Source organism: Capsicum annuum, chromosome 5 (genome assembly GCF_002878395.1).
Source record: "Capsicum annuum cultivar UCD-10X-F1 chromosome 5, UCD10Xv1.1, whole genome shotgun sequence".
Lineage (NCBI taxonomy): Eukaryota > Viridiplantae > Streptophyta > Magnoliopsida > Solanales > Solanaceae > Capsicum > Capsicum annuum.
In genome coordinates, this window is record NC_061115.1 from 111,448,232 (window position 1) to 111,458,139 (window position 9,908).

At 37.5% G+C, this 9,908-nt stretch overlaps 1 non-coding gene across 1 annotated transcript; it reads left to right on the forward strand.

Moving 5' to 3' along the window:
• Window positions 1-1,610: 1,610 nt before the first annotated feature.
• LOC124899047 lies at window positions 1,611-1,716 on the forward strand. Its single transcript, XR_007056186.1, has one exon. It is a non-coding gene; the product is annotated as a small nucleolar RNA R71 (small nucleolar RNA).
• The last annotated feature ends 8,192 nt before the right edge of the window (window positions 1,717-9,908 follow it).

A 9,908-nucleotide genomic window follows, 5' to 3' on the forward strand; every position in this document is an offset into this window, starting at 1 on the left:
CTTCTTTTCCCTAAGCTCTAAATAAAATATGGCTCTCCCAGTGGAAATAAAAGGTCAACCAAGAATGATAGTCACCTCTTGGTCTATTTCACAATCTATCACCACAAAATCCATCGAGAGGATAAATCTATCCACTTTCACCAAAACTTCAAACACAACACCAATCGGTTTCTTGATAGAACGGTCTGCCATCAAAAGCCTCATTGATGTTGGATTAGGAATGACCAATTCAAGCCTCTTATATATTACAAAGAAAATGAGATTCATACTCGCACCAATGTCACATAAAGTTTTTTTAAACGTAAGTGTCCTGATATTGTATGGAATTGTAAATGCTGCTTCTTTTCCACTATTTCACTAGCCATGATAGAGCTACACCCATGAGTAAATTTAATGGTATCACTCTCAAAAAGCCTCTTCTTGGACATCAACTTTTTCATAAACTTAGCATACCTTGAGATATCATGGATAGCCTCAAGCAATGGGATATTAATGGAGATATTTCTAAGCTTAGCCATGAATATCTTAAATTTAGCATTATCCACCTTCATTTTGAGGTTTTAAGGGAATAGATGGGGAACCATCATGGTAGCAATTGGATTACTATTCACTTTACCATTTTCAACTACCTTTGGATCACCCTATTCACTATCAACTTCTTCATTCAACATTGGCTCTTTTTCTTTTCTTTCAAGAGACTTCAGAGTCTCTTCCTTTAATTCATTGACAAGATTTTTCTCTATATTGGGATCCTTTTTGACATCTAAAACAAGATCACCTAAGGTTTTACCACTCCTAGTGACAATATCCAACACTTGGGACATTTTTTTTGAGTTTACAATGGTGTCACTAGGAAGGCCTTCCTTTGTCCTAGCAATGATTTGAGTAAAGATTTTCCCAATTTGAGTCTCCAATTGCTAAATCGAAGTGGAATCAGAGACAGTCATTTGGTTGAGTTGAAAAAAATTTCCTTTCAATTCATAGACCATTGTATTTGTTCCCTCCACTTTCATTAAAATCCTTACTAGCACATCTTTCATTTTGTATTTGTCGGGGTCAATGGAGTTGGAATCCTTACCCTTTGTACGATCATGAGGGGAAACATAATGATCATACTCACAATTCTTATCTCTCCAATCATGGTCACAATCCCTATATCTCTTGTTCCAACCTTTGTTCCCACCTTGCCTTTGATAGGTCGGGCGAGAACCCCCTGAATAGTTATCCAAATATTTGATCTCTTTATCAAGTTTTTTGGCTTCTTCTTCATCATAGCTCTTGGATGCCATGGCATTGACCACCTTTGTTGGTGCACTCATCACATGCTTTGTTAGCAAATCTAATTATGTTGTCATCTTTGACAAGTTCTCTTCCCACTCTTCATCCTTTTTATTTGCTTCTTATCAACATAAGAAGAGGTAGAAGAACTTTTAGGAACATAGGTGTCTCAGGTATGCCATCCTCAATTTTGCTTGGTGACCTCCTCAAGTAAATTGGAAGCCACATTATATGTTAGCCTTACAAGAGAGCCCCCCACTGCATTATTAACCATAGTCGTACTGAGTTGATCTATGGCCTGATAGAATATTCAGATGAGCATCTTCTCTGGGAACTCATGATCGGGACATTGAGTAAGCTTTCCATTGAATCTTTCCCAAACATTGTATAAGGGTTCACCATTCAATTGCCTAAAGTTAGTGATTTCATCACGCAATTATAGCATCTTGGATGGTGGGAAATATTAGTCAAGGATTGCATTAGTGAGTTCCTCCCATGAAGTAATGATCTGGACGGAAGAGATCAAAGATATAATACCACCTCCCCCGTTAGAGAGAATAGGAAGAGGAGTAGCCGAATAGATTCTTGGGTAATGTGTGCAATATCAAAGAGTGCACACACCTCTACAAAATTCTTCATATGCAAGTTGAGGTCCTCATATGCTTGCCCCCCAAAAAAGTTCATTCATTTTTATCATATACAACATGATGCTTGTAACATAACAGACACTATTCCCATGAGTAGGTGGGATACGGATGGCACTTGAATGTCCAACATCATTGAGTTGCCTTTCATCATTAAGAGGATTGTCGAAAGACCTGGTGTGACTTGAATTGTCACTCATGGTTTTGTGTACACTATGAAAATCACCTAAATGAAAATAAAAAAGAAACCTAAATAAATACAAACCACTATGGGTGTACCCAAAGTAACACTAAACATCGCACAAGTGAAAACTAAATTTCACTCCTCAACAACAGCGCTATCTTTATAATGCTCACCTATACCATCAAAATTGGTAAAGGACGATCGTTGTCAAAATCTCAACTTATGTTGAGGTTGTATCCACGAAGAGCGAAATTAGAATTCTAGTCCTTTGGGTGTTAAATGCAAGAAATTAGAATTCTAGTCCTATGGGTGTTAGATACTACTAATAAGTTACCCGCAATGTGAATGAAACAAAACTCATGAATAAAAATAGGGGTATGGTGTTTGGAAATTGTTTGTCCATAGCAACTCAAGTCAACAAATTGAATAACAATTTTGATATAAATTTGATATAAGGAGAATCTTGGGATTATGTCTACCTAAGGGCAAGTTATGCATGGGTGCATAAAAATTTAGTGTACATTATAGTTATCAACAATATGGTAGGCTATGTCTATGATACTTGTGGCTAGTTTGTCAACAAAACCTCTAGAATTTCACTCGTTGACCCTTTTGAGTACCTAACAAGTATGTTAATTACATTCACCTATTACCTCAATTGGACATCCATATTTCTAGGAAGATGCCTAAGATATAGTCACTTCCTAATAACCCTTATGTAAGATAATAAAAATTAGCAAACTACACCCATTAATTATCTACTATTGCCTTGTCACCTATGTCCCTCTTTCAAGGATGATATGGGTTCCAAATTTTACCCAAACCCCTCTTTCAAGGATGGTTTGAGCATTCAATAATTTTGGGAATTCACCCACAAACCCGTTTTGGGCATTTGGGGCTTTCACCCATAAATTCCAACTAATTTAACCAAGAAATAGTAAAACCCATCATCAACTAACTAGAACATACACAAATACATCACAAATCACATATAATTGTACCTTAGTTTAACATAATCCTAAGACAATAAAGTTTAGCTACTCATGAAGAGAAGAGAGAAAAATTTACCATAGGAATTATTCATTGCATCCATTCTTCAAAATTACTAAATTCAAAGTCTCCAAATCAAAATACAATTCTTTCCCAAATTAGGGTTTAAACTTCAAATTCAAAAATATTGCAAAAGTGTAGAACACCCAAAAGAGAAAGCCTTTCAGCCTATAAAAGGAATTGGGTTCGGCTGAGTGAAAGTATAAATCTGCCCCTTGGCACATGCCAGCATAGCCACGATCATTAAAGCTTATCCGTGATCACAGCTATTGTTACCGCGGTAAGATCACCGTAATTATGTTACTTTGACCTAGCTTGGCTGGCCGTGATCGTGGGGACTGAGGTTGGTTCTTTCTTCAGGTCCTTTAGTGCAAATGAATGGTAAATTCACCACTCATCAATGTCCCAATTCAAGTCTGAAGTAGCAGATGTAGTAGGAACCTACCAAACTTTAACTCTACCACCTGCGACAAGACTATTCACTATTAGGCTAGACCCTGCTAGCTATACATTAGTCCTATAGGCTTTCTTGGCTTAGGTGCTCAAGAGATTGGGCACAGTTCAAAAGATGGTAAAGAATATAAGGAATAGGGTTAATCCATGGGTGTAGCAAGAGATCATGAGTGAATTGAGAGGTATATAGACCCTATTTTACGAGTTTTGAGAGGCAGATTAGCCAAAAAATGGTAGATGCATAATCCCCAAATCTGAAGGGGATATATGAGGAGTTAGCCACACTCTGAGCTACCATAGAGGATATACATACCCGACCCTTCCCATTGAGGCCTATTATTAAAGAGATTACTGAGGAAGAGGTACCTAATATATAGGGTATTAGAGATCAAACACTATTGAGAAGAGAGACAGGAAGAAAATAAAGAGAAGGATAAGAAAGAAGAAAAAGGTTGAAGCTGCAAAAGCAGCCAGTGTTAAAGATGAGCTGGAGCGTCAAATGAGGGTCCACGAGATAGCGACATGATCTGATAGTTCTTGCATGGTTGATACTACAGATTTTACTTGTAGCACTGCCCTACCGCTATAGTTACAATTAAGTGCACCAGCGACCATCAGTGCCACTGCTGATTTAAGCATCCCGAGCACTACCAGGACTATTACTGATGAGAATGGAGCCTGATAATGGCCAACTCACTCTCATATTTATAGGATGAGGTGGTCATTTTCAAGTAACCCAATGTAAATTAGGGTCGAATCTCAAGGAGTGAATGCTATAGACTTCCAACTTATGGGTACTCAAGTTATTATAAGGTTACTCGGAATGCTAATGGAAACACCATGTATAAATAAATGGGGGATTTGTTGAAAATTCTTCACACAAACTTTATACAGTACAGAGTGAATGTTATCTTTCATCTAAATTTAAGGTTTGGAGGAATCTTGGGATTATGACTCCTTAGAGGTAACATATGTGGGATAATGTTGGTTTAGCAATGGATTTAGTTGTTAAGTAATGGATAGTCTATGTCAAATATCATTAAGGTCAATCTTTCGATAAAACCACAACGATTTCACCCATTGACTCTTTCAAGTACCTAATAAGTGTGGAGATTATGAAACCACCCAAAACCTCAACCAAGCATCCCTATTTCTAGGATGATGCTTTTTACATGATTTACACTTCCTAAACACTTATTTCTAAGATTGCAAAGGGTAGTAAACCATAGACTTAGTTGTTCACCATTGCCTTATCCCTTGATAACCCTCTTTTGAGGAAGTTATGTGTAACCTAATATTCATCAAAGTCCCTCTTTCAAGGATGACAAAGGATTTCTAAAGCTTGGATCTTTCATCCATCAAACCTATTTGGAAATTTAGAGTTTTCACCCATCAAATCCCAACTCATAGGCTCAAGCAATAGTGAAATCCAAACTCAACAACTAAAATCCGTGCAAACACAACAATACCCATACACAATTACACACTAATTGAATATAATCCCAAGACCAAATTATTTAGCTACTCATGAAGAAAGTAAAGAGAGAGATATGATGTGGGTCAACCAAAGCATTTATTCTTCAACAAGAAACTAAGAAATTTGAGTCTCCAAAGTTGACTACACACTTGCCCAATTAGGGTTTCAAGCTTAGAATTCCAAACTATCTTATGAGACAAGCAATACCCAAAGAAGAAAGGGTTTTTGCTTAAATATGATTTGGGATTTGTCCATGACATTTTAAAATTTTTCCCTTGGGCCAGTTCCCATGGATCCATAATTATGTGTATTTGACTGCGATCGCGCTTGCGCGGTCGTGATTAGATTCCACAAATACATTGGTCTAAATATCTTGACTGACCATGATCACAGCTAAAGGACTGTAGTCGTGGTAATCAGGGTTGTTGAAATCTAGGTCTTCAGCTGCACTCTTCTATGCTTCCTCTTTATCATTTTCAGCTCCAATCCATATCTTTTGACCTCCTTAACTTTTTTACCTGCATAGAGTGGATGTTAGTGTTTCTAACCATAATTTTGTCTCATTTACGCATTCAAATCAAGGCATAGTGCATGAATAATGTGTATGAATAAGTGGTAAAAATGCCACTCATCAACACCCCCAACTTAAGAATTTGCTTGTCCTCAAGCAACACTACCCCTATATTATGAGACAATGTATGCCCTCACTTTATCAATCAATGATATGATGACTTAACTTGAGTGCCACCATTAAAAGTATTTCACACATGGGCAAATAAGTTTGTAACCATTCCCCTTATTATAAATTGGAGTAGCAAAGGCTACAATAGACTTTGGTGAGCAACCATGTAACAACTACTAACACTCTAAAAATGACTTGTATGTTATACCCTCTTTTACCTCATTGCGTGGGAGATGAAAAAATCACCTACCTTAACTAGCTCGCATTCCTCATCGCGAGAAAGAAAAATTTCACAGACCTAGTTACTAATCATCCAACAAGGAACTTTAAGTGCAAGCCCTCACTCTCTCAATAAGTTCTCCATGTTAACAAACACCACACCATAGGCTTGCCCCAATTTTTAATTGCCACTACAAGAAAGTAAACGATTGGAGATCTCAAAGGACTTTCTAAGATTGTAATATAGGGTTGGGGTAGGGTAGGATATCATTTTGGAAACAACATGGCTACACCCTTTCTTGAACATCTACATCACATTTTTCAAAGTTCTTTTTTTTTCTCTATGACTATAGGCCACTTTGCTTGCTTGCTTTCTTTTACCATGCCTACTTTTTTCTTTCTTTGCTCACCCAACTTCTTTTATCTCATTTTCTTGCAATGTCAAAGCTATCATTTCTTTGTTGGATCCTTTCTTCTTCTATTTACTTCTTTTAAAAACTTAGGCACATTAGGCATACACTAACTCTTTTTGGCACCACACTTTCTTCCTTCAATCTTTTTTACCCCCAACTTAGGATTTTTGTCTCAAATTACATTCTCAAGTTCAAGAAGGGTATGGTTCAAAAGAAGGATAAAAATAATAGTTCATGTCTTGTAATGTGTTTGCCAAAGAAAGGTCTAAAGGATCAAAGTGGATATGAGGGATTACACTTATTCAAGGGTAGGCTTTTTAGGCTTAAAGTGGGTACCAAAATCACAAAAATGACCTAAGATCATTTATCCAACCAAGTACAATCTAAATTAGCTATGAAAGACTAGAGGGGCAAGTTCTAGATAGCACAAGTACCCAAGAGATAAAAACAATCAACCTTACACACATGGCATGCGAATACCATCAAGAGGGTTCAATCATTCTACCTGTTCGATATAAAGATGGGGTAATCATTAAATTTCCAATATCAACTCTCAGAGTTATTAAAAGAAGGAAAATATTATTACAAAGTTGCTCATGTCCATACCTTCGGATTTTGTAAAAAAAATTCAGACAGAGGGGGTTGTTTACCTTTGTATCTGTACCATGCATAATTTGCTAATTATGCCAACAACCCAAGCCATAGTCTCATATTGTTAATCATAGCATAGGATAACTACCCATATGGTTACTCAAACTTCACTAATGGATATGGATTTGATCCTAAAATCATTAATGCTACAGGTACTCATACTTTCCTTGCATATTATAGCTTCAATGCCATGGGCACTCAGACTTCTCCTGCACCTACTTATAGAAAACTAAAATGGCCAACTAATAAAAAAAATAACTAGTCCATGAAAATGTGGGCATCATCAGAGTGCCTAAATATTACAACTCAAATTAAATAGAGATAAAGATTATCCAAAAAAGTAGAGAAGTATGGTGAAATATCAATAATATAGGCCCCAATGTCATTAATAAGGAAACACCCCCAACTAACGAGGTAGCAGCATAAATAATCATGGGTAGAAGAGATAAGGGTGCTCTCTGAAACTGCATTAAGGGTTGTTATCATTCGCAGACCCTGCATCATCATCATCATCCTCAAGATCTGACCACTCGAACAGGGCTCATCATTAATGCCTAGAAGTAGGAAGCCTGCTTTGGGGCTTCAAAACCTTTCATAGGCCCTTCACCCCTTTCCACATCTTGGTAGAAAAACTCATCCCTCTTTTTCTCGCTAGTGATCATCTTTTCATGTGCGCTCCAAAGATCATGGTATGATGCCGCCAAAGAGGAGTTGGCTTCCTCAAGCCAGTCTGTCAACAAAAGCTTCTTTCTTCTTTTGGTCCTCCTTATAGTCATCATAATCGACATATGACACATATGAGTGATGGGTGTTGGAGGTCTCTCCCATCCTTTGAGGTAAGCTAGCCACAAGCTCTTTAATAGTTACAATATTAACTCCAATATCTTCAAGAGGTCCCATGGTAGTTGGCCTATGAGGCTCATGTTCACTACATGTTGGCTCTTTCAAGTTGATATTTTTTTTCTTGCTTTTGCCCGGTGCACCATCTTCTTTAATCCTTAATAGGTATATGGGTGCATTAGGATATACCCATATATCACTAGCATATTCTTCCATCCCTGCTCTCTTGTAAAACTCAATAATCAGAGAAGGGTAAAAGAGATTTGTACCACCATGGTTCTTGAAATAATTCATTTAATTGACCATGAGTTGACCAACATCCAAACGGATATCGTCTAGAATACAAGCAACCATCCAAGCATGCAATTCAGGGACTGCCGTCAATAGGTGCAAGGAGACACTCGGCTACAAATGATGTGCAACCATATTTGAGCCTTGGAAGTGAAGTCATTCATGGAGATGATGCTTTTAGTTTTGGTCCACGAGGCTTCCTTTCTGGGACATAGTCATTGTACCAACCAATTCCCCGATTTACACCCCTTCGCCTTGAATTCACCCATGTCTGCCTGTTTGATCCCATAAACATCATTGATTTGCTTAGCCCCAACTTTCAATGGCTTCCTCCATATTTTATAATCAAATTGAGTGGGTATGAGAAATATACTTCACTGATATTAGCGTAAAATTCATGGACACATTGCCCATTTACAAGGCATGGATCCGAGGCAAAGCACCTCTACCCTATGGCTTCAAGTTTGTCATGAAAATTTGGTAGCTTCTCCGGTACATTCGCCAAACAAATTCCTATTTCCAATAGCAACTTTGTCTTTGAAATATCACTATAATGTGAGTGTGGCATTCGAGTGACATGAATTTGATGTGATCAAACTTATCCATGAGATTGTCCTAAAAGCATTAAAAACACATTATATCTTTCAACATTAGTTGAATCATGTAAGTTGTGCTAGATTGATCATTAAAGTTTAGAGGACTACGTGTTTGGGGTTGCCTAGCTAAAAATTGGGAGTACAAGATTTTTCATATGATAGGAACCTACCCTCAGTTACCATGATCGCATAATAAGAGACACGTCTGTGTTACCACGATTGCAGTCTATGACCACGATCGTGACACCTGAAGCTGGTTCCATGTTAGTTTTGCATGCTCAAATTCCTCCCAATTCTAGACTACCAGTATGTTCTACAATATGGGTGCAAATGAGGGTCATGTGAACAATGCTACTGGTGTGAGTAAATGTACCCATCAAAAGGAAATGCCACTACTGAAAGTTCATTTGAGAAATTTATCAAACACAAGGTATGCATATCACATTTGTTTACCTTACACACTATTGGGTACTCAGGATTTTCCCACTTGTGTGCACACCTCAATCAAGCAACCAGCACCACAAAAATAATAAGTATGACAATATGTAAAGCATAACAAAAACTTTAGGCCCTTTCTTAATTATGCACTCAATGGCCTATTTTCCAAAAGAAATGCAAGGGTTCATGTCACCTACCAGAGTTATGATGCAAGAAGGATGTGCACAGAGGCTGATCGAGAGCTTACAACTTGGCCAACAATGTATCTTAGATTTAAGAGTAAAATATTGAAAAGGGAGTGTGGGGGAAATGAAGAAAAATAGGGGTTAAATAACAGAAATTACTACGATAGTGGGCATTTGTGTAGCTGCGATCATACACGGTGGCCGCGATCACGGTAATGGAGAGCATTTTATGCTCCCCTATTTTTCCTTGTTCAGCATTTTACTCAATTTTCATAGAATTTTACTGCTCAGATTCTCAAAGTAAACTTTCACACTTTACCCTTTTCAAAGCTCATTCAATGTAATCCAACGTGCCACAAATGTATGGGTTATACAAATGCAAAAGACAATATTTATACTATGAGAACATAAGAAAAAAGGATAAGAGCCACTCTCATGGCATTTGTGAGTTGCCTCCCACCTAACACCTTTGTTATCATTATGGCACGACGTCTTTCTTCTTTCAAT